Raw genomic sequence first — 25,610 nt, 5'->3', positions numbered from 1 at the left:
TTTAAAACCATTATTCATCATATTTCTTTATAGTATAATATTTTAAAGTTTCAGATAATGGAAGCAAATGCTGTAGAAAAGACCATAAACTGTAAGAATACAGCACAGACAGCCCGACGAATTACAGCACACTGGTTTATTCAGAGACAGCACTCCACAAAGTAAAACATAAACGCTTAATATTATATCCACAAGTACGTTTTCATCTATACAGACATCCTCAGATGCATAGATGAATGTATCTCACAAGCAGCAGTTTAAATACTTCTAAATAAATAAATAAATAATTTATTTATTTATTTAGAAGTATTTAAACTGCTGCTTGTGAGATACATTCAGTGTGCTGTAATTCTTTGGGCTGTCTGTGCTGTATTCTTACAGTTTATATTTTAAAGTTTACCTTTTTTGTAGTCTCTTCTCTTTTAAAAAACGTTATTAAAAATATTTTAAGCATATAAAGTGTATGCAGTAAAATCATGCACCTCTTCAGACTTATCATTCTTTTCAATGTATAAACATTTGCTGCCCACTTATCCATTATCTCCTTTTGTTTTAGCAGTCACTAAAAGCCAGCATCTACAAACAACGCAGTCCCCTTGAATACTCCAGATCTTCGACTGCAGTAACATGTGAGAGCTGTTGTTGCTACCTTTATCTTTCTGGAGCCAGTAGAAAGATGAACAATTGCTTCCTAACCATATAACCTCATAATACTCACCAAATATCTAATCTCGTTTATAACAAAACTCAGTCTTACTTTGGGGTTTCTTTCAGCTATCAGCACTTCTTAAGGTGATATCTGGAATAACTATCTACATGACTTGGGTTCATAGGTTGCAGTAGAAAGACATAAGCCAAGACAAGCCACCCATAATCCTCAAGGTCTTCAGTAATGCACATTTCTAATATTGCCTGTTCTCATTGCCTTTTCTTAATGATTGTACCGATGCATGCCTATAAGGTTATTGCTTATTGTGAAGTACCTACCACCATTCACCACAAGAGATTAATAGCTATTTTTCACCTCCATTTCTTTTAGTCAGAACCTCTTCTATTTTCTTTATTCTAATATTTCCATAACTGCATTAATTGGTCTTCTCTATCATGCATCACAGGAAGCTCTCTTATGCTACATCTTATCCTTACAACTCCTTTCTTATATCTCACCTCCACTTACCACAACTGCTTCAGCACTATTTCCAGGAACAAGTACACACTTCCCCCTGCACCTCTATTTTAACCCCATAACTCACTTTTTTATCACATGCTCACAGGCTGCCTTCCCTCCTTAAGGGTCTACCTTCCACTATATACCACTCCTTTCTAATCCATCTAGATTATAATCTATTTTGCATTAATCTACTCAACTTCTGCTTTCACACTGCTGCTGGTAACATGGTTCATATTGGGAACACTTTGTCCCTTAACTTTTTGTTGTAGCAAGACTTTCCATTTACTCTCTCATTCTACCACTCACCTTACTAATACTGTAACTATGTCTGCCCCTACTTCCAACCACTTTATTCTTCCACTATTCCTCCCACAAATGCATCATTCCCTACATAAGATATTTAGCCATCCAGCAAAATACTTAATCTATCTTTATAAGTTCACTCACTTCTTCTATTCCAGCAAATTGATTCCTCTTGAAACACAGAACACAAGTTTATGACCCCAACAGCTGCAACATTACTCTTACATCTGTTCAATTCTTTCTTCTTTTTTTGTGCATAGACAACATCTTAAAAATATACACAACAAAAATTATCTCCTGGTTTTGTCCTTATAGTCTGTTGACATTGAACCTTCCAGACTGGTAGAGTCCAACATGCAGATTAAAGGCCAGTGGCCAGGCACGTGGGAAGGTCAGCATACCCAGGAACTAAGAAGAAGCGAACATCTTCAAAATAGAACTGAAGCTGTTCACTCCCAGGCAAACATGAAATCGAGGTCAGCATCTTATTATCCAAATTTTCACCAGGGACAGAAGCAAGATCGGGTAACCCAGAACAGTGGACACAATGGGTGGAAGATCAACAACAAGCATCGAGGCCAAAAAAGGTAACATCTAATATGGTGTTGGAAGCAAATACTAATTTTCAAAATCCTGTTTCCAAATGTAATTTGCAACCCACCTTAGTGCAGCCCGAGTTGGTACATTTACCACATGTAATAGTTGACTCTGGAGGTTACTTTAAGATTTTCAACTACTCTGAATATACTGTTCAACCAGAATTAGTTAATGTCCTTTCTAAAGGCTTGACATTTGTACCAACTAAATGAATGGACATTTGCGGTGTTTTGATTGACTTAAAATTGTACTTACGGAAACTCAATTTAAACCTGTTGTTCAATAATGAGTTGAGTGTAAATGCAGAGCTTAAAGTACCGAGTGTTTACAATCCACCCTTACATCCATTGTTGGATATATTTGAAAGGATGTGTGACATTAATCTTACGTGTTTATCGGCTACCAAAAGGAATAGGTTCAACAATGTGAATAATCCAGGGAGTGAAGCCTTTAACATGTCAAGGGATGAATAGGTTTTGATAGACACCTTGAGGAATGCTGATTTAAGAATTGTTAAGGCTGACAAGGGTGGTGGTTTTGTGGTGTTTGATCGTACAAACTACATACAGAGAATGGAAAATATGCTTAATTTGGCTACATATACACAGGTTTCTCTAAACGAGGTAAACCAAACATACAACCGTATTAAGGTGTTTGTTAACGACTTGGTCATGGAAAATAGGATTGATCTAAATTTGGTAATTTACTTAACTATAGTTTCCCCTAAAACCCCTGTGATTTTCAGGATTCCGAAAATCCAAACATGCTTGATGGACCCTCCCATGCACCCAGTTGTGGATGGAAGGGATTCAATGACATACCCACTGGCAAAATTTGTGGACAGTTTGTTGAAAAAATACGTATCAAGAGAACCCTTTATTTGCAAGGACTCCTGGTCTTTTTTTGGAAGCAATAAACAACCAGGTCTTTCACCCTGATTTTAACTTTGCCACAATTGACATCAAAGATTTGTACACTGTCATCCCACATGTTGTGGGTATTGAATGGCTCGATTACTGTTAGTAAAAACAGGGGCACCTGCATGTGAAATCAGCCTAATAACAGAACTGTTGGACATAATTTTGTCCAACAACTTCTTTTTGTTCAACGGCCTGTTTTATTTACAGAACAGTGGGGGTGACAATGGGGTCCCCAGTGGGGGGCAGTTTTGCTAACTTAGTAATGGCCTTTCGGGAGGACCAATTTGTGCATAACACCATAAATAGATTTAAGGGTGAGATTCATTACTATACCAGATTTTTGGATGATATTTTTTGATCTTTAAGGGAGAAGAATGTACGTTTAAGGAATTTATAATATACTGCAACAACACAACTGATTTTCTGGTATTTACTCACGTATTTCATACTGAATGAATAGCTTTTCTTGATGTAGAATTAAGGAAGAATAATGCCAACAAATAGTATTTATGCACATTGGAAGGCCACTTATTGTAACTCCTTCCTCCATTACAGTAGTGCCCACCCCCAACATCAAAAAAGGTCCGTAGTAAAGGGACAACTGTTCAGGGCCGCAAGAATCTGTACTACTGCCATTGATTTTGAGGAGGAGTGTAGATTGTTATTGCAAATGCTCACAAATAGAGGATACCCTGTAGACATGTTGAGCAACCTATTTGAGGAAGTTCAAAATAAAAGGACAAATGGCCATTTTAAAACCATTTTAGACAACAGCAATCAGGGGATGAGTATTGATGATAGGGTACCTGTTAGAGGTGAAAGTAACCTAAGGGTCGATTATAGGTACGCCTTCATTACTATGTTTAGTTCAGATGGTGAAAACATTAGACAGATTTTGCAAAAGAATTGGAATATTTTCCAAATAGGCAAAGAATTTATTAAATTTGGACCTGCATCAAATGTAGTTTACAGGAGGGGGTTTAATTTGAAAAACTTCTTGGAACTGCCACCCCCAAAGATGATACGTATTCCAGGTATGTACAAATGCGAAGCCGGCTCTTATTGCAGGTTTATGCAAACAGGTAACCGATTTAACATCCTGGTTGAAAAATTTGCTTGTAAGGGCAGATTTAATTGCAATTCCACTATGGTTGTTTACCTCGCTTCCTGCCAGTCTTGTATGAGTTTTTACATCGACAAGACTGAGCGTAAACTAAGGGAAAGAGTGTATGAGCATGTTTGCCACATTAGGAAAGCCAAAACAGACAACGCTCTCACAAAACATGTTGGTAGAAAACCCTGGTCATTCCTTCACATTCAGGGTGATTGACCAAATTTAAATTGACATCAGGGGTGGTCCATTAGGCTTAAAATTGGAGGTGAAGGAGCTGATTTGGCAGCATAGAACTATGGATTATGTTACACCAGGGTTGAACGATGTATGCTGTTTGGCATGTGTCTTGAAACTGAGGAGTTTAAAACGTTAACAAAAGGCTAATACACAGGTGACTAGACATACAATTTGGGGCACTCTTTGTGTTTGTTATATACACACAAACCCCACCCCCCCATACACAAGTACATGCATTTATGACATTCAACTGAAATTCATTCAGGTTGATTAGTGACATGTAACAATTTTTATGTACACAATAACAAATATTGTTTTTTGGATGTTTTAGCTGGCTTTTTCATGTATATTTATGTATTCTTTGTATATATACATATGAATTTGTGTATTAAGTCAATAAGAAAGTGTATACACATTTTTTACACAATTGTTTATACAATTTTTAGGTACATGTGTTATAGAAATGAGAATTGTATCAGGTGACATTGTGTGATGTGAGGTGACTGAACATGTGACTATGAATCTGATTTTAAATATGGCTACCATTCTTTTAAGTAGTGTCTGATGAAGCTGAGTGTAAGAATACTTGACGAAAGCGCTAACCATAAAAGTTTAAGAATTACTGTTGCCTGCCTATTTTTGTTGTTTTTCAGTAGTTTGCTTGCAGTTTGACTCATAAGCCAAGACAAGCCACCCATAATCCTCAAGGTCTTCAGTAATGCACATTTCTAATATTGCCTGTTCTCATTGCCTTTTTTTAATGATTGTACCGATGCATGCCTATAAGGTTATTGCTTATTGTGAAGTACCTACCACCATTCACCGCAAGAGATTAATGGCTATTTTTCACCTCCATTTCTTTTAGTCACACCCTCTTCTCTTTTATTTGTTCTAATATCTCCATAACGGCATTAATTGGTCTTCTCTATCATGCATCACAGGAAGCTCTCTTATGCTACATCTTATCCTTACAACTCCTTTCTTATATCTCATCTCCACTTACCACAACTGCTTGGGCACTATTTCCAACAACAAGTACACACTTCCCCCTGCACCTCTATTTTAACCCCATAACTCACTTTTTTATCACATGCTCACAGGCTGCCTTCCCTCCATAAGGGACTGCCTTCTACTATATACCACTCCTTTCTAATCCATCTAGATTATAATCTATTTTGCATTCATCTACTCAACTACTGCTTTCTCATTGCTGCTGGTAACATGGTTCATATTGGGAACACTTTGTCCCTTAACTTTTTGTTGTAGCAAGACTTTCCATTTACTCTCTCATTCTACCACTCACCTTACTAATACTGTAACTATGTCTGCCCCTACTTCCAACCACTTTATTCTTCCACTATTCCTCCCACAAATGCATCATTCCCTACATAAGATATTAAGCCATCCAGCAAAATACTTAATCTATCTTTATAAGTTCACTCACTTCTTCTATTCCAGTAAATGGATTCCTCTTGAAACACAGAACACAAGTTTATGACCCAACAGCTGCAACATTACTCTTACATCTGTTCAATTCTTTCTTCTTCTTTTGTGCATAGACAACATCTTAAAAATATACACAACACAAATTATCTCCTGGTTTTGTCCTTATAGTCTGTTGACATTGAACCTTCCAGACTGGTAGAATCCAACATGCAGATTAAATGCCAGTGGCCAAGCCCGTGGGAAGGTTTGGGCTATTGTCCTCACATAGGGTTGGTGTAAGGATGCACTTTGACCATACCTTATTAGATGCAGTGTGTTCTAGTCCCAGGAAACCACAGCAGTAACATGTGAGAGCTCTTGCTGCTACCTTGGGGCACTGAAAATGAACAGTTTGGCCACAGTAAAATGGCTACTGCATCATTGTTTCTATCCATGATCAGAGGTAAGATTACATAGCTTTATGACTATGACAACTTCTAGTTCTGAATGACAGGATGCATTTCATAAAGAGTTAGGTCATACCTCAGAAATTGAGTAGCCATAAGAGAAACTGAGGATTTGAATTTAGTGGTAAATTGTCTAGGAAAAAGTCAAAATAAAATAGCACAAATAAATAAGCTTTATACTTACATGATTGAATGTCTCAAAAGATATTGCATACACAATGAGGTGCCCTGTCTTTATCTCTTAAAATATGATATATAATTTTCAACTGGGAAGGCTTCGTATATCTTGTGGAGTAACATCACTATATAACCAACATGGTAAGCTTCAAGGTTAAGGACTTTGACCTCATGCTGCTACATCAGATTTCTCATTTTCATTTAGGACACTTCACTCATCATCTCTGTCAGAGACTAGTTTACTTTCAACATGTCATATCCACCCTCCTCTTCTGCATTGCAGTACACATCACCTCTCACTGCACCTGTAGTGAGAGACAGACAACTGGAGTCAGAGCTCTACTTGCTTTAACCAAACTGCCTGTATGCCTGAACCACACATTTGCTCATTGTGTTCAGCTGTTGCTGTTGGAAGGACAGGCTAGTTTAGTCTCTCCAGGAAGAAGTTATTGTAGTCTTTATCTTATTGTGAAAACATGTCCAATAATCCTTTTGGAGGAAGTTTCCCATCCAACCTCCCCTTTTTTGGAGGTGAATCTTACACTATTGAAATGTAATGTGGAAAAATGAATGGGTAACTGCAAATTCATCTCTGCTTTAGCACGCTTGAACCTCATGTACAGGGCAACATGTAGTTGCTGGATCAAGCCAGAAAAAATGCAGCTAAAGGGTGGACCATTTATGCATCTATTAATAAATTTGGAAAACTTAACCTTAATTGATTAACACACTTTCCTCTTAGATCCAAGCATCTCCCATGGTTAAGTATTTTTTACAAATATATCTGAGTCTGGCTGACAGCACTTATCAGTTTGTCTTGCTTACCACCATTCAAGAGGTACAGAAGCATCCATTGCTATCTATTTATGTGCTGTAAGGTAAACCAAGTTCAGAAAGAAGTGAAATTCAAGGTAATTACACTGAAAACAGTAATGTGGATTTAACATTATGTTTTCTCATGGAGACCATAAAAGACACTAATGACTTATGCTTCTGGTATATTTGATTACTCCAGTACAAGGAGCACATTAGCCCAACAATTTTTACCACTTTTGCTTCCAACATGGGCAAGGCCAAACAGCATTCTTTCTTTCAGAAAACTAAGAAGGGCACAATCAATTGAAAGATACTGATGAAGTTCTTCCTACTGCACATACACAGTGAATTCTCTCTGACCATTTAGTAGAGTATTCTGACCATTTGGTATTACCATAGACTCAACATAGAATCATAAGGCCAGCACACACTGATGTCTGTAGAACATTCAAAGTTTAATATAACATGTACTGTAAGGCACAAACAGACTGGTTTCAGCTGAAATAGATAAAGCCTTCTTCAGTGTGAATCATAAACACATAAATACCTGCCCTTTTTATACAACATGTTCTTGACAAAAGACACTACTGATTGGTTAGCTATAATTGTGCATTGAGACCAGGTGGAAACAAACCACCCAACTTGATCATCCACTTTTTTTCTTTATTATTAAGTATAGTGTGCCAACCAATTTTATTAACCCTGTCCCCAATAATTCTATCTATAATAGTAAATCTGAAACTGGCAGTGGTGTGTACAACGGAATGTTTATATAAGGCATTGGTTAGTCCTTTAACACATTGAGCAGATGTGTGGTTCAATCATATAAGCAGTCTGGTTAGGAATAAAAGACTAACCAATGCCTTATATACTAACTTCTGGAGATTATTTCAGCTGGAGCTGGTCTGTTTGTGCCTTACAGGACATTTTATATAAAACTTTGAGTTTTCTACAGACATCACTGTGTGCTAGCCTTGTGATTCTACATTGAACTGCTGCTTTTTGGGGCTGTGCACTTGTCGTACTTTCAAGGGTTTGTCTTGTTTGCTATTGCCACAGACTCCTCAGGATTGTTGCCTTCACTATTTTGGTTGCCCCCACTATTCTTATAACATGCTTGTGGCTGCAATTTTCTGGATCATCAATGTTGGCTTTGAATGGTTTAACATACCATTCCATTTTGGTTATATACAATGGAAACTGTTAATAATGCAGTAGGTTCATGTCACAGCTGGGAACAATGAACAAGGCAAACTACTACATTTTATCAAAACTGTACTGTTGCTCCTGCTGAGAATATTTTATTGCTGAAGTCTCTTTGAGTACAGACTTCTTCAAGGTACTGATGTCTTAAATAGCATCATGCAAATACATACTAGTTACTATGACCACACAGCTAAACAATCCAAGATAATGTCAGTTTCCATCATTCCCATTTTTTATATTAGTTCCAACATAATTCCTAGTTAGTAAGAGAGCAGCTGCATATTAGATGTGTGAAAGACTTTCCAAGTCTTTCAATATCTTTAATAAGCGAATGTAGTTTTTATTTTGCTAACATTGTATTTCTTCCTTTAATCTACTTTACAGTTAGCTTACAGGATGGAATATATTGTTATGTACCATTACTTCTTCTGATGATAGTACAACTTCCCAAAGACTGTTCCAGTCGATCATTGTTCTGTGAATTTGCATTCCCTCATGTCTTCTCTGAGATGAACAATTTGTATTTTCAGAACCAGTTCACTTTTTCTCATATATCACCTTTTTGAAAGGTCATAGCCACCTGTACTTTATGAATTCATTGGAGTGCTTAAAAATGTATTTCCTTTGCTTGCCTTCTTTCTTTACGGCTATACTTATTAAGAACTTCTTGTCTGTCTTTATATAGCTACTTTACAGACTGTTCTATCATTTTGCTACCTTTTGCTGTCTCTGTCTTATTTTCTTGGGGAAAAAAGGTCTTTTGATTTGCATGAAATATATGAAACTTGTTTCTTACTACCTTACTTTAGAAGGAGAATAATAACTTCTTATTTATGGCTGGTAAATTTCCCATGTACCATAATATTCTAGAGTCTTCCATTGCTGTGCATATAACAACCACAAATCATCAGCTTTAATAATGAATATTGCACAGAGCTAATGTTTCTGTTGCAATCAGTAATAAAGCATCTACCTCTTTATTTGATATTATACATGTACACAGCAGACATTAGCAGTAACACTAAGAAATTTCTCCAAATGCAGAACGACTTTTATGAACAGAAATAACATTTAAACTTTTTATTTAAGAGAGCTAATGTCTCTGATGCAAACAAGTAATAAAAGACCATTCTCTTTATTTGATATTATAAATTTGCACAACTAACAACAGCAATAAGCAGCAAGAAAGCTCTCCAAATAGAGAAATACATTTATGAACAGAAGTGCTATTTTTTTTATTTCAGGACTCTTGAAATGCCAATGTCTTTGTTAAAATCTATCTTTTACAACTAAATTTATTTAAACAGCAAATATTGCATTTAGGCATGGAAGTCTAAAAACCTATACTTTACAGCTGAAAAGGTCTCTTTAAGAGAAAGTTTCATTTTGGCAGCTCATTTAATTTGTTACTTAATGTGTTCATTTTATACTTTTTGGGGAACTAATTTTGATTCATTACCATGGTGCCCATTAGGATCCCCCTTCTCCACCAGTTCAGTTATCCTTTTCATTCCTGCAGGAAATGACAGCCCTGTGACCTATCCATTTTTGTTATGGGTGGCAGCCAAGCAACAGAGAGTGGAGCCACAACCTAAATATGACCATTTTTTAATGTTTTTTTTAATTTTATTTTTTGCTTTAAGTGCCTTAAATGCTCTGGTAATGTCCAGTACTGCTTTAAGGTTCAGCATATAACGGAAGCCAGTGAGGAATGTAGCTCACTTCCACTAATGATGTAACCTTTCAAGACAGCCCTGTTCCCCCTCAAAGCCAGCACTTATATTAGATCTCAGTTTCTCCATTTAATTTCTCCACGCCCTTTGGATTTTTAATACCATGACAGGAATGGACCCCATTTCTAAGTCACACTGTGATTACAGTTCATGAAATTAGTATTGTTTCAGTCTTTGATTTTAGCCAATGATACTTTTCTCAGCACCCACATTATGCCCAGAATTTCCTCCTGTAACTCATATGGGGTTACATGTATTGATTGCACATCATAGGTATATGACTGTAAATTCTTTTTTGTTAGACCCATTGCTGCTACTACTACTATTGGAACTGTCTTAGATGTCTTTCTTCCACACTGCCGTCATTTCTGCTTGCAAATATACTTCATGACTTTGTGTCTTTCTGTATGTAAGACACTGTAATCACTGGGTGTGGCAATTTCAATGATCAGTGCTAATGTTTTGTCTTTTTTTAATGGATTACTACATCTGGTTTTCTTGCATCTGTTTTTGAACTGTAGTATTGAGTGATCCCATGTGATATAAATTTCATATTCTCTATAATGCTTTGTTTTCGTGTCTCCAATGATTATGAACTACTTCTATTTTGCAGTGTTTGCACAATCCACAGTATAATAGTCTTCCTACTTTATTATGCATTTCAGTATACAGGTCCTCTGCCATGAGTGTATCTTAGCAACAAGATGTGCAACTGTTTCCAGTTCTTCTTTTTATAGAACCTCCATTTGGCTTTTGCTCCTACATGTCCAAAAGACTTTGTAAAACAATGTGTACATAGTCCATTTTCCTTGACTGCCATTATTAACCATTCAAATTTGGTTTCTGTTAACCTCCCCTTAACCATTTCTACATGAAATCTTGGTCTACATGACGTTGCTCCAGGCGATCTCTGTACTTGACACTATTCCTGGGATTCAGCAAGCAGCCATACAGGAATAAGTTATTCCTGCATGGCAGGGGCCGTTCCTGTTCAGCACGGCAGCACACCATGCATATGTATGAAGGCATGCTGCCATGCTGCAAAACGGACATGGTTCCATGTACGAGCGCAGGGTGTGTGTGTGTGAGAGCAGAGCTATACACACCTCCTGCACTCCAGAATTGCCTTTTGGCAATTTAAAATGAGCGAGAATGCTCTTAACACCCCCAACCCATAAGAATAACAAATCTGGGTCAAAGCCATAAGGGACAATTGTCCCTACCAAGACAAATGTTGTCAGAATAACAGATGTAGCATAAGCACATAGTGCACACCTCCCAGCCTGTCAGAGTAAAGAATGTGGACAAAGCCAAAAGAGACAATCATCCCACAAAGCAGAAAGTTGATAGAATAACAGGTTCAGCATTAGCAGAGATATTCTGAAGGGTACAAATAAAAAAACACAACAAATATTTTTTTTATAAATGCAATAAAGTTTAAGCGTAGCCGCACAGGTGTGCCCATTGCTTAGCCATGCTTAGCCCAGCTTAAACAGCACAAGAAATTAAATAGCAAGAGACATCTGATATAAGCAGTATTTCAATAGTATAATGGTTAAAGCGTATGCTGTGCAAGCAGATATTCCTGGTTTGATCCCAATGATAACCAATTTGCATTTTACATCTGAAAGCAGTACATAAACATTACTTTTTATAATTAGCTACTAAATAATCTATATTTGTTAACCAGAGTACTGCATTAGGTCCAGATGTGAGGTGTCAGTTTAATAAAGTTGTGAAACCCCCATATAAACACAAGTGTCCCATATAGTATAGCCACACATGAATAAATGTAATGAAAGCACATTGGGGGATGTCAGGGACAGTAAACAAATGTGTAATATGTAATGAATGATGAATCAATGCCATACAGCAGATAGTCTATAAAATGAAAAATAAACAATGCTAAGCATTGCACAGCTCTGCTTACCAGGTGTAAGCATTGTGTAAATATGATTGCTAAGCAATGAGTAGCCAAGCTAAGTGGATTTGCCCATCGGTAAGCAGTGCTGAACCTATCCCTTTAAGCACTGCCAATCTTAGCTAAGCAGGTTTGCCTGTAGCTTAATTTAGCTCAACATATTCAAAACCATCTAATCACAGCAAAGGGCAGGAAATTGGCTATATTTAAACCCCATAGGTGGGAATATAGCTCATAACTGGTTGCAGCTTCCAACCGTAGGCAGTATGGCCAGAGTTGGTGAGGGCTGGGGCATACAGGAGTCCAAGGTCATGGTAGGACTCCTGGTACAAAACTGTGATGAGAGACTGCTGCAGGGCCAGTACCAATGCTCCCAATATAAAGCAGAAGCCTGGGACCATCTTGCCCGTGATCTCACCAGTGCCACTGGTATCCCTCGGACTGGTGAGCAGGTCTGACACCACTATGCTGACTTGAAGCAGAGAAAGATGGAGCTCTTGGATGAGTGGTTCCAAGAAGCAAGGTAGAGGGGTGATGTCCCAGCAGTGTGTAAGTACTCATACCAATAACTGTTTACTAATGTCCAGCCTGTGTATATGATGGATAGGTATGCCTAAATATTTCTCTATTTCCCTTACCACTGCAGCTGTGCAGGCTGTGAATCAGGAAGCCCATGCTAGTAGGCTGCAAAGGTTGTGTCGCAAGGCTGGTGAATAACAATCTTACTTGTAGTAGTCATACCAAATAAATATAAAGTAGTAAAAAGTCACCTGGCAGTATAAAAACTGTGTATGGGTTGTACTGAATAAACCAGACAATATGACAGTAATAGTACCATATAGGTCATATTTAAATCAAACTGTAACTGCCTGGCAATAAAGCTCTAAATCCTGGACTGATTGTGTTTACTCTGGTTTTGTATGACATTTTTTGTTGCAGTCCCTGAATAGTAATGTTGTGTTAACCACTGTTAGCCACACTGTGCTACATAAAAAATGTGTAAGAATGTCAGTAGAAGACTGTTGTAAGTACAAGATCAGAATGTACAACCAAGAGAGACTTAGACAGAAAACAGTGAAAAGATAGACAGCAATATCCAAATAGCACACTCTGCTGAAACTTAAAATTGTTGTATTTTTAGCAGACACAGCCATGGTTCAAATCCTGTGAGTGGTAGTAAGCTGTATGCATAATCATACTTCTCAGCTGTACAATTTTTTTCAGAATGTCCAGATAATTGACTCATATTTTTTGCCTGTTCCTCTGTCCCTCTGGCAAATCAGTGGGATGATCTCATAATTGCAGTCACCATATAATGACATAACATTTGATTTTTTGACGTCAAAACCTTCAGAAAATGTAGATTAAAATAAATCCTGTCACTCTAGCAACTCTTCAGGTTTATGAGAGCAGTATTCAAAATATGTACCTATTTGTACCCCCATGTTGTCACCTTTATACAGAGTGTGTGCATTAAGAGAGTGAGTGGTATGTGCATAATATTAACTCAGAATCTGGGAATATGTGTAGAAACAGTCAGGTAGTGTTAACATACATTCCCTCAACAGGTCTGTCAGATAAGAAAACTGTACCTGCCAATAAAGATTTAAATCCTGGATTGGTAGTGTTTACTCTGGTATAGTATGGCCTGACATGTAGCATTCAGTAACATCTGATATCAGAATAGTACTGTTGTGTCAACCACTGTTTCTCACAATGTGTTACATAAAAATATGTCTAGAAATGTCTGTATAAGACTGTTCTAATTACAAGTTAAGAGTATGCAACCAACAGAGACTTAGACAGAAAATACCAAAGGAATAAACAGTAATATCCAAATAGCGCACTGCTGAAACTTAAATTGTTGTATTTTTAGCAGACACAGCCATGGTTTGAATTCTTGGAGTGGTAGTAAGCTGCATGCATAATCATAACTCTCAACTGTACACATTTTTTTCAGAATGTCCAGATAATTGGCTCATATTTTCTGCCTGTTCCTCTGTCACCCTGGCAAATCAGTGGGATGATCTCAGAACTGTAGTCACTAAATAATGACATACATTTGATTTTCAGACCTCAAAACCTTCAGAAAATGTATAGTAAGACAAATCCTGTCACTCTAAAACTCTACGTTTTCATCTATACAGACGTCCTCAGATGCATAGATGAATGTATCTCACAAGCAGCAGTTTAAATACTTCTAAATAAATAAATAAATGATTTATTTATTTATTTATTTATTTAGAAGTATTTAAACTGCTGCTTGTGAGATACATTCAGTGTGCTGTAATTCTTTGGGCTGTCTGTGCTGTATTCTTACAGTTTATATTTTAAAGTTTATCTTTTTTGTAGTCTCTTCTCTTTTAAAAAACTTTATTAAAAATATTTTAAGCATATATATTATATGCAGTAAAATCATGCACCTCTTCAGACTTATCATTCTTTTCAATGTATAAACATTTGCTGCCACTTATCCATTATCTCCCTTTGTTTTAGCAGTCACTAAAAGCCAGCATCCACAAACAACGCAGTCCCCTTGAATACTCCAGATCTTTGACTGCAGTAACATGTGAGAGCTCTTGTTGCTATCTTTATCTTTCTGGAGCCAGTAGAAAGATGAACAATTGCTTCCTAACCATATATCCTCATAATACTCACCAAATATCTAATCTCGTTTATAACAAAACTCAGTCTTACTTTGGGGTTTCTTTCAGCTATCAGCACTTCTTAAGGTGATATCTGGAATAACTATCTGCATGACTTGGGTTCATAGGTTGCAGTAGAAAGACATAAGCCAAGACAAGCCACCCATAATCCTCAAGGTCTTCAGTAATGCACATTTCTAATATTGCCTGTTCTCATTGCCTTTTTCTTAATGATTGTACCGATGCATGCCTATAAGGTTATTGCTTATTGTGAAGTACCTACCACCATTCACCACAAGAGATTAATAGCTGTTTTTCACCTCCATTTCTTTTAGTCATTCCCTCTACTCTTTTATTTGTTCTAATATCTCCATAACTGCATTAATTAGTCTTCTCTATCATGCATCACAGGAAGCTCTCTTATGCTACATCTTATCCTTACAACTCTTTTCTTATATCTCACCTCCTCTTACCACAACTGCTTGGGCACTATTTCCAGGAACAAGTACACACTTCCCCCTGCACCTCTATTTTAACCCCATAACTCACTTTTTTATCACATGCTCACAGACTGCCTTCCCTCCTTAAGGGTCTACCTTCCACTATATACCACTCCTTTCTAATCCATCTAGATTATAATCTATTTTGCATTCATCTACTCAACTTCTGCTTTCACACTGCTGCTGGTAACATGGTTCATATTGGGAACACTGTGTCCCTTAACTTTTTGTTGTAGCAAGACTTTCAATTTACTCTCTCATTCTACCACTCACCTTACTAATACTGTAACTATGTCTGCCCCTACTTCCAACCACTTTATTCTTCCACTATTCCTCCCACAAATGCATCATTCCCTACATAAGATATTAAGCCATCCAGCAAAATACTTAATCTATCTTTATAAGTTCACTCACTTCTTCTGTTCCAGTAAATGGATTCCTCTTGAAACACAGAACACAAGTTTATAACCCCAACAGCTGCAGCATTACTCTTACATCTGTTCAATTCTTTCTTCTTCTTTTGTGCATAGACAACATCTTAAAAATATACACAACACAAATTATCTCCTGGTTTTGTCCTTATAGTCTGTTGACATTGAACCTTCCAGACTGGTAGAATCCAACATGCAGATTAAAGGCCAGTGGCCAGGCACGTGGGAAGGTTTGGGCTATTGTCCTCACATAGGGTTGGTGTAAGGATGCTCTTTGACCATACCTTATTAGATGCAGTGTGTTCTAGTCCCAAGAAACCACAGCAGTAACATGTGAGAGCTCTTGCTGCTACCTTGGGGCACTGAAAATGAACAGTTTGGCCACAGTAAAATGGCTACTGCATCATTGTTTCTATCCATGTTCAGAGGTAAGATTACATAGCTTTATGACTATGACAACTTCTAGTTCTGAAAGACAGGATGTATTTCATAAAGAGTTAGGTCACACCTCAGAAATTGAGTAGCCATAAGAGAAACTGAGGAGTTGAATTTAGTGGTAAATTGTCTAGGAAAAGTCAAAATAAAATAGCACAAATAAATAAGCTTTATACTTACATGATTGAATGTCTCAAAAGATATTGCATACACAATGAGGTGCCCTGTCTTTATCTCTTAAAATATGATATATAATTTTCAACTAGAAAGGCTTCTTATATCTTGTGGAGTGACATCACTATATAACCAACATGGTAATTTTCAAAGTTAAGGACTTTGACCTTATGCTGCTACATCAGATTTCTCATTTTCATTCAGGATACTCCACTCATCATCTCTGTCAGAGACTAGTTTACTTTCAACATGTCATATTCACCCTCCTCTTCTGCATTGCAGTACATATCACCTCTAACTGCACCTGTAGTGAGAGACAGTCAACTGGAGTCAGAGCTCTATTTGCTTTAACCAAACTGCCTGTATGCCTGAATCACACATCTGCTCATTGTGTTCAACTGTTGCTGTTGGAAGAACAGGCTAGTTTAGTCTCTCCAGGAAGAAGTTATTGTAATCTTTATCTTATAATGAAAACATGTCCAATAATCCTTTTGGAGGAAGTTTCCCATCCAACCTCCCCTTTTTTGGAGGTGAATCACCACCCAATCGTCAGCATCCCTTCTGTCATTATGCTCAACTGTATCCCCTTCAAAATACAAACAAGTAGCACTTCATCCTTCCTTGTCTGAGCTACAGGGTGTCCTCACCTTAGTCACAGTGGCTCTTTGTTTGAGTCACAGAGCCCTTGCATCTAAGTCACAGTACATCCTGAAGCAATGGATGAGGGAAAATCAGTACACAATGTACATCTTGACTTCACAAGGGTATCTGGCACCATTGCACACTCAGGTACTGTAGATAAGCTGCCCCAGCTAAATTTTAATCCTTGTGTAATTAGTTGGATAGCAAATTGGATCACAAACAGAACCCCTGAAATTTGGGTGGGCTGCTCTTTCTCTGCCAATCCTCTTTGGTATTTACTTTTCAGAGGTCAAAGTTACTGTTAAGGCTTTATGGATGACCAGATTTCCAGATGTCTGTAAACATGATGCCATCAGAAAACTCCTCAAGAGAACATCAAGATCTTCCAAGAAAGCCTTTCCCAAACCAATAGCTATTGTCAAAATTGTGCTATAAAATGAAATGTCAAGAAATCTTTAACAGTATCCTTGACAAGCCAGAAGTCCCTTGTAGCTATTACACTGACAACACATCCCTGAAATTTGACAAGTAGTTAGGGACCTAGGAACATTTATGCATTTTTTTGTTTGTGAAATGTTTTGTATTTCACCTGGTCTGAACTTGAAATTGGTCAATATTGATCAGTGCGCTACACTGTTAAAAATATAAACAAATAAACAAACAAAAAAAACTATGTAGACAATGATCTTTCAATTATCAAGTATCCACTGTTGTAAGAAAATCCTTTTTTACTGCACAACTTATTATTAATGGCATGTTGTCCAGGTCCAGAAATGTGGTTCACTGTATTCTGCATTTGTAAGGTTGATCATTGAGCATAACTCCCCCTTCAGTATCTACCTCTCCAAACATCTACCACAACTTGAATGCCCACATTTTCTTACTAAGAAAATTGTAGGCTTAAAGCATAAATACTACATGGACTGTCTCCAAGCCTTTTTCCTCTCCTTTGTACTATACAGGCCACTGATGGGTGATCTCTGCCTCATGTACAAGAGCCTTAACAGACCCAATCCCTTCAGAAGTACTGCATATTTGCAAGTCCATTGTTGGAATAAACAGCAGCTCAAGACTTCTCAATCTCTTTTTGCAACATAAATAGAACATGTTGGAGGGATAGATATGCATCACAGAGAATAGTACTTCTTTGGAATTGACTTCTTCTCCATAGAGAAGAGCTACAGTCATTCCTCTGCATAAGGCTGGACCTTCTACAGACCCATAACTCTGACCAGCCTCATATGCAAAGCCATGGAAAGACTTATCATGGAAATAATCAATAAGTACATAGGGAACCTCTAAATACTGAACTTGACTCAGTTTGGATTTATCTAGGGCAGGTCATGCTTCCTTATCCTGGTTGACTTTTTTGAAAAAGTCTCCAGAACAATGAATGAAGGTAAAATGGTACACACCACCTACCTCAACCTGGCCACAGTTTGTGACACAATCCCCCACATGCACATAGTAGAAAATCTGAATAATTGGGAATAAACCCCTATGTCATCCACTGGATTGTTAGCTGGCTCACAGGTATTACACAGGAGATAAGAATAGGATAAGCAAACTCCACAAAGATACATGTCACCAGTAGAGTCCCAAAGGGTTCAGTGTTGGGACCTCTCCTATTTAGAATCTACTTCTCTGAAGTAAAAGCCAGTACCAAAGGGCTCTGGATGACTAAGTTTGTAGATGACTGTAAGCTAGGATCAGTCACTGAATGCCCATATGACCTATCTATCCTATAGGAAGGTTTGTCCCAAACAACTGGTGGAAAAAACATGGGCTGAAACTAAATAGCAAATAATGCATTATTATATTCTTTGGGAAGTCGTCAACCCTGTGGACATACACAATGACAATAAGTTCTTAACAGCTGACCTAGTTGTTCAGGATTTGGGAACTTATGTGAAGAAAGTCCTAGATAGTCCTTCTATATTGTGCAGCTTATAAACAAAGGTATTGTGCCTAGAACTAAAGATATCACTGTCTCCCTTTACTTAACACTCATTAGGCCAGTCACTGAGTATAATTCCCTGTTTGGCATGTACCTGTCCAGACACATGGCATTACTGGAATGCCCACAGACATACTTTACTAAAATGATATAAGGCCTAAACAACATGCCGTAAGTGGACTGACTAAAAGCCCATTGACTATACTTGGCATCCTATAGACAGCTACAAGGTGACTTGTGTCTGGCATACAAGGCATTCTTTGACCCAATTCTTTTTGACCTACTGGACATCAGGTAGGCAAATGGCATTAGACATACTTGGTCTTTTGCAACATCAACATGATTTGGAAGAACAGATATATCTCATACAGGATACCACTGCTCTGGAACAGACCCCCATCCATGTAAAACAAAGCTCATCCCAGCCCATATTCAAGTGCAATGTGGCACTATGGACAGATAATAGAACATTTACCCATGACTGCCTCTGTGCTACTAATGGACAGAGGAGCTCCTAAATGCTTTATCCTCTCAAATTATATATCTCAGTTGTTCTCAGTAAGGGTAATATTTAATTATTGATCATGGGATCATGGATAATAGAAAATTTACCCATGACTGCCCCTGTGCTACTAATGGACAGAGGAGCTCCTAAATGCTTTATCCTCTCAAATTATATATCTCAGTTGTTCTCAGTAAGGGTAATATTTAATTATTGATCATGGGATGAGTAAAGCCAATTTAAAACCAAACTGGATAGGTTAATTCAATTACCAAATGAAAAAACTGGCTAGGCTAAAAATGCCCTGCAAAGGCAGCTTGCCTGTTACTTACCTATGAATGTATGTATTTACAAAGCAAAGTACTTATTGAAATGTAATCTGGAAAAATGAATGGGTAACTGCAAATTCATCTCTGCTTTAGCACCCTTGAACCTCATGGACAGGGCAACATGTAGTTGCTGGATCAAGCCAGAAAGAATGTAGCTATAGGGTGGACCATTTATGCATCTATTAATACATTTGGAAAACTTAACCTTTAATTGATTAACACACTTTCCTCTTAGATCTAAGCATCTCCCATGGTTAAGTATTCTTTTTACAAATATATCTGAGGCTGGCTGAAAATACTTATCAGTTTGTCATGCTTACCACCATTCATGAGGTACAGAAGCAACCATTGCTGTCTATTTATGTGCTGTAAGGTAAACTTCAAGTTCAGAAAGAAATGAAAGTCAAGGTAAATACACTGAGAACAGTAATGTGGATTTAACATTATGTTTTATAATGGAGACCATAAAAGACACTAATGATTTATGCTTCTGGTATATTTGATTACTCCAATACAAGGAGCACATTAGCCCAACAATTTTTACCACTTTTGCTTCCAACATGGGCAAGGCCAAACAGCATTCTTTCTTTCAGAAAACTAAGAAGGGCACAATCAATTGAAAGATACTGATGAAGTTCTTCCTACTGCACATACACAGTGAATTCTCTCTGACCATTTAGTAGAGTATTCTGACCATTTGGTATTGCCACAGACTCAACATAGAATCATAAGGCCAGCACACACTGATGTCTGTAGAACATTCAAAGTTTAATATAACATGTACTGTAAGGCACAAACAGACTGGTTTCAGCTGAAATAGATAAAGCCTTCTTCAGTGTGAATCATAAACACATAAATACCTGCCCTTTTTATACAACATGTTCTTGACAAAAGACCGACTGATTGGTTGGCTATAATTGTTCATTGAGACCAGTGGAAACAAACCACTCAACTTGATAATCCACTTTTTGTCTTTATTATTAAGTATAGTGTGCCAACCAATTTTATTAACCCTGTCCCCAATAATTCTATCTATAATAGTAAATCTGAAATTGGCAGTGGTGTGTACAAGGGAATGTTTATATAAGGCATTGGTTAGTCCTTTAACACATTGAGCAGATGTGTGGTTCAATCATATAAACAGTCTGGTTAGGAATAAAAGACTAACTGATGCCTTATATAATAAGTTCTGGAGATTATTTCAGCTGAAACCGGTCTGTTTGTGCCTTACAGGACATGTTGTATAAAACTTTGAATTTTCTACATACATCACTGTGTGCTGGCGTTGTGATTCTACATTGAACTGCTGCTTTTTGGGGCCATGCACTTGCCATACTTGCAAGGGTTTGTCTTGTTTGCTATTGCCACAGACTCCTCAGGATTGTTCCTTTCACTATTTTGGTTGCCCCCACTATTCTTATAACATGCTTGTGGCTGCAATTTTCTGGATCATCAGTGTTGGCTTTGAATGGTTTAACATAACATTCCATTTTGGTTATATACAACAGAAACTGTTAATAATGCAGTAGGTTCATGTCACAGCTGGGAAAAATGAACAAGGCAAACTACTACATTTTATCAAAACTGTACTGTTGATCCTGCTGAGAATATTTTATTGCTGAAGTCTCTTTGAGTAAAGACTTCTTCAAGGTACTGATGTCTTAAATAGCATCATGCAAATACATACTAGTTACTATGACCACACAGCTAAACAATCCAAGATAATCAGTCAGTTTCCATCATTCCCATTATTTATATTAGTTCCAACATAATTGCTAGTTAGTAAGAGAGTAGCTGCATATTAGATGCGTGAAAGACTTTTCAAGTCTTTCAATATCTTTACTAAGCGGATGTAGTTTTTATTTTGCTAACATTTTATTTCTTCCTTTAATCTACTTTAGAGTTAGCTTACAGGATGGAATATATTGTTATGTCCTATTACTTCTTCTGATGATAGTACAACTTCCCAAAGACTGTTCCAGTCGATCATTGTTCTGTGAAATTGCATTCCCCCATGTCTTCTCTGAGATGAACAATTTGTATTTTCAGAACCAGTTCACTTTTTCTCATATATCACCTTTTTGAAAGGTCATAGCCACCTGTACTTTATGAATTCATTGGAGTGCTTAAAATTTTTTTCCTTTGTTTGCCTTCTTTCTTTATGGCTATACTTATTAATAACTTCTTGTCTGTCTTTATATAGCTACTTTACAGACTGTTCTATAATTTTGCTACCTTTTGCTGTCTCTGTCTTATTTCCTTGGGAAAAAAGTTCTTTTGATTTGCATGAAATATATGAAACTTGTTTCTTACTACCTTACTTTAGAAGGAGAATAATGACTTCTTATTTATGGCTGGTAAATTTCCCATGTACCATAATATTCTAGAGTCGTCCATTGCTGTGCTCTTAACAGCCACAAATTATCAGCTTTAATAATGAATATTGCATAGAGCTAATGTTTCTGATGCAACCAGTAATAAAGCATCTACCTCTTTATTTGATATTATACATTTACATAGCAAACATTAGCAGTAACACTTTTATGAACAGAAATAACATTTAAACTTTTTATTTAAGAGAGCTAATGTCTCTGATGCAAACAAGCAATAAAATACCATTATCTTGATTTGATATTATAAATTTGCACAACTAATAACAGCAATAAGCAGCAAGAAAGCTTTCCAAATATAGAAATACATTTATGAACAGAAGTGCTATTTTTTTTATTTCAAGACTCTTGAAATGCCAATGTTTCTGTTACTATATATCTTTTACAACTTAATTTATTTAAACAGCAAATATTGCATTTAGGCCTGGAAATCTAAAAACCTATACTTTACAGCTGAAAAGGTCTTTTTAAGAGAAAGTTTCATTTTGGCAGCTCATTTAATTTGTTACTTAACGTGTTCATTTTATACTTTTTGGGGAACTGATTTTGATTCATTACCATGGTGCCCATTAGGATCCCCCTTCTCCACCAGTTCAGTTAACTTATTCATTCCTGCAGGAAATGACAGCCCTGTGACCTATCCATTTTTGCTATGGGTGGTAGCCAAGCAACAGAGAGTGGAGCCACAACCTAAATATGACCATTTTTTTAATGTTTTTTTTTTTAGTATATTTTTTGCTTTAAGTGCCTTAAACGCTCTGGTAATGTCCAGTACTGCTTTAAGGTTCAGCATATAATGGAAGCCAGTGAGGAATGTAGCTCACTTCCACTAATGATGTAACCTTTCAAGACAGCCCTGTTCCCCCTCAAAGTCAGCACTTATATTAGATCTCAGTTTCTCCATTTAATTTCTCCACGTCCTTTGGATTTTTAATACCATGACAGGAAAGGACCCATTTCTAAGTCACACTGTGATTACAGTTCATGAAATTAGTATTGTTTCAGTCTTTGATGTTAGCCAAGGATACTTTTTTTCAGCACCCACATTATGCCCAGAATTTCCTCCTTCTGTAACTCATATGGGGTTACAGTATTGATTGCACATCATAGGTATATGACTGTAAATTCTTTTTTCTTAGACCCATTGCTGCTACCACTATTGGAACTGTCTTAGATGTCTTTCTTCCACACTGCTGTCATTTCTGTTTGCAAATATATTTCATGACTTTGTGTCTTTCTGTACTTAAGACACTGCAATCACTGGGTGTGGCAATTTCAATGATCAGTGCTAATGTTTTGTCATTTTTTAATGGATTACTACATCTGGTTTTCTTGCATCTGTATTTGAACTGTGGTATTGAGTGATCCCATATGATATAAATTTCATATTCTCTATAATGCTTTGTTTTCGTGTTTCCAATGATTATGAACTGCTTCTATTTTGCAGTGTTTGCACAATCCACAGTATAATAGTCTTCCTATTTTATTATGCATTTCAGGATACAGGTCCTCTGCCATGAGTGTATCTTAGCAACAAGATGTGCGACTGTTTCCAGTTCTTTTTTTTTCAGAACCTCCATTTGTCTATTCCTCCTACATGTCCAAAAGACTTTGTAAAACAATGTGTACATAGTCCATTTTCCTTGACTGCCATTATTAACCATTCAACTTTTGGTTTCGGTTAACCTCCCCTTAACCATTTCTACATCAAATCTTGGTCTACATGAGGTTGCTCCAGGAGATCTCTGTACTTGACACTATCCCTGGGATTCAGCAAGCAGCCATGGAGGAATAACTTATTCTTGCATGGCAGGGACCGTTCCTGTTCAGCACGGCAGCACACCATGCATATGTATGAAGGCATGCTGCCATGCTGTAAAACGGACATGGTTCCATGTACGAGCGCAGGGTGTGTGTGTGAGAACAGAGCTATGCACACCTCCTGCACTCCAGAATTGCCTTTCAGCAATTTAAAATGAGCGAGAACGCTCATAACACCCCCAACCCATAAGAATAACAAATCTGGGTTAAAGCCATAAGGGACAATTGTCCCCACCAAGACAAATGTTGTCAGAATAACAGATGTAGCGTAAGCACATAGTGCACACCTCCCAACCTGTCAGAGTAAAGAATGTGGACAAATCCAAAAGGAACAATCATCCCACAAAGCAGAAAGTTGATAGAATAACAGGTTCAGCATTAGCAGAGATATTCTGAAGGGTACAAATAAAAAAAAACACAACAAATATTTTTTTTATAAATGCAATAAAGTTTATGTGTAGCCGGGCAGGTGTGCCCATTGCTTAGCCATGCTTAGCCCAACTTAAACAGCACAAGAAATTAAATAGCAAGAGACATCTGATATAAGCAGTATTTCAATAGTATAATGGTTAAAGCGTATGCTGTGCAAGCAGATATCCCTGGTTTGATCCCAACTATAACCAACTTGCATTTTACATGTGAAAGCAGTACATAAACATTACTTTTTATAATTAGCTACTAAATAATATATATTTGTTAACCAGAGTACTGCATTAGGTCCAGATGTGAGGTGTCAGTTCAATAAAGTTGTGAAAACCCCATATAAACACAAGTGTCCCATACAGTATAGTCACACATGAATAAATGTAATGAAAGCACATTGGGGGATGTCAGGGACAGTAAACAAATGTATAATATGTAATAAATGATGAATCAATGCCATACAGCAGATAGTCTATAAAATGAAAAATAAACAATGCTAAGCATTGCACAGCTCTGCTTACCAGGTGTAAGCATTGCGTAAATATGATTGCTAAGCAATGAGTAGCCAAGCTAAGTGGATTTGCCCATCAGTAAGCAGTGCTGAACCTATCCCTTTAAGCACTGACAATCTTAGCTAAGCAGGTTTACCTGTAGCTTAGTTTAGCTCAGCATTCTCAAAACCATCTAATCACAGCAAAGGGCAGGAAACTGGCTATATGTAAACCCCACAGGTGGGAATATAGCTCATAACTGGTTGCAGCTTCCGACTGTAGGCAGTATGGCCAGAGTTGGTGAGGGTTGGGGCATACAGGAGTCCAAGGTCATTGTAGGACTCCTGGTATAAAACTGTCATGAGAGACTGCTGCAGGGCCAGTACCAATGCTCCCAATATAAAGCAGAAACCAGGGACCATCTCGCCCATGATCTCACCAGTGCCACTGGTATCCCTCAGACTGGTGAGCAGGTCCAGCACCACTATGCTGACTTGAAGCAGAGAAAGAGGGAGCTCTTGGATGAGTGGTTCCAAGAAGCAAGGTAGAGGGATGATGTCCCAGCAGTGTGTAAGTACTCATACCAATAACTGTTTACTAATGTCCAGCCTGTGTATATGATGGATAGGTATGCCTAAACATTTCTCTATTTCCCTTATTCCTGCAGCTGAGCAGGCTGTGAATCAGGAAGCCCATGCTAGTAGGCTGCAAAGGTTGTGTCGCAAGGCTGGTGAATAACAATCTTACTTGTAGTAGTCATAACAAATAAATATAAAGTAGTAT

Source organism: Protopterus annectens, chromosome 5.part0, assembly GCF_019279795.1.
Source record: "Protopterus annectens isolate FY-2018-M chromosome 5.part0, PAN1.0, whole genome shotgun sequence".
Classification (NCBI taxonomy): Eukaryota; Metazoa; Chordata; order Ceratodontiformes; family Protopteridae; genus Protopterus; species Protopterus annectens.
Note: the sequence above shows the minus strand (reverse complement) of the source record.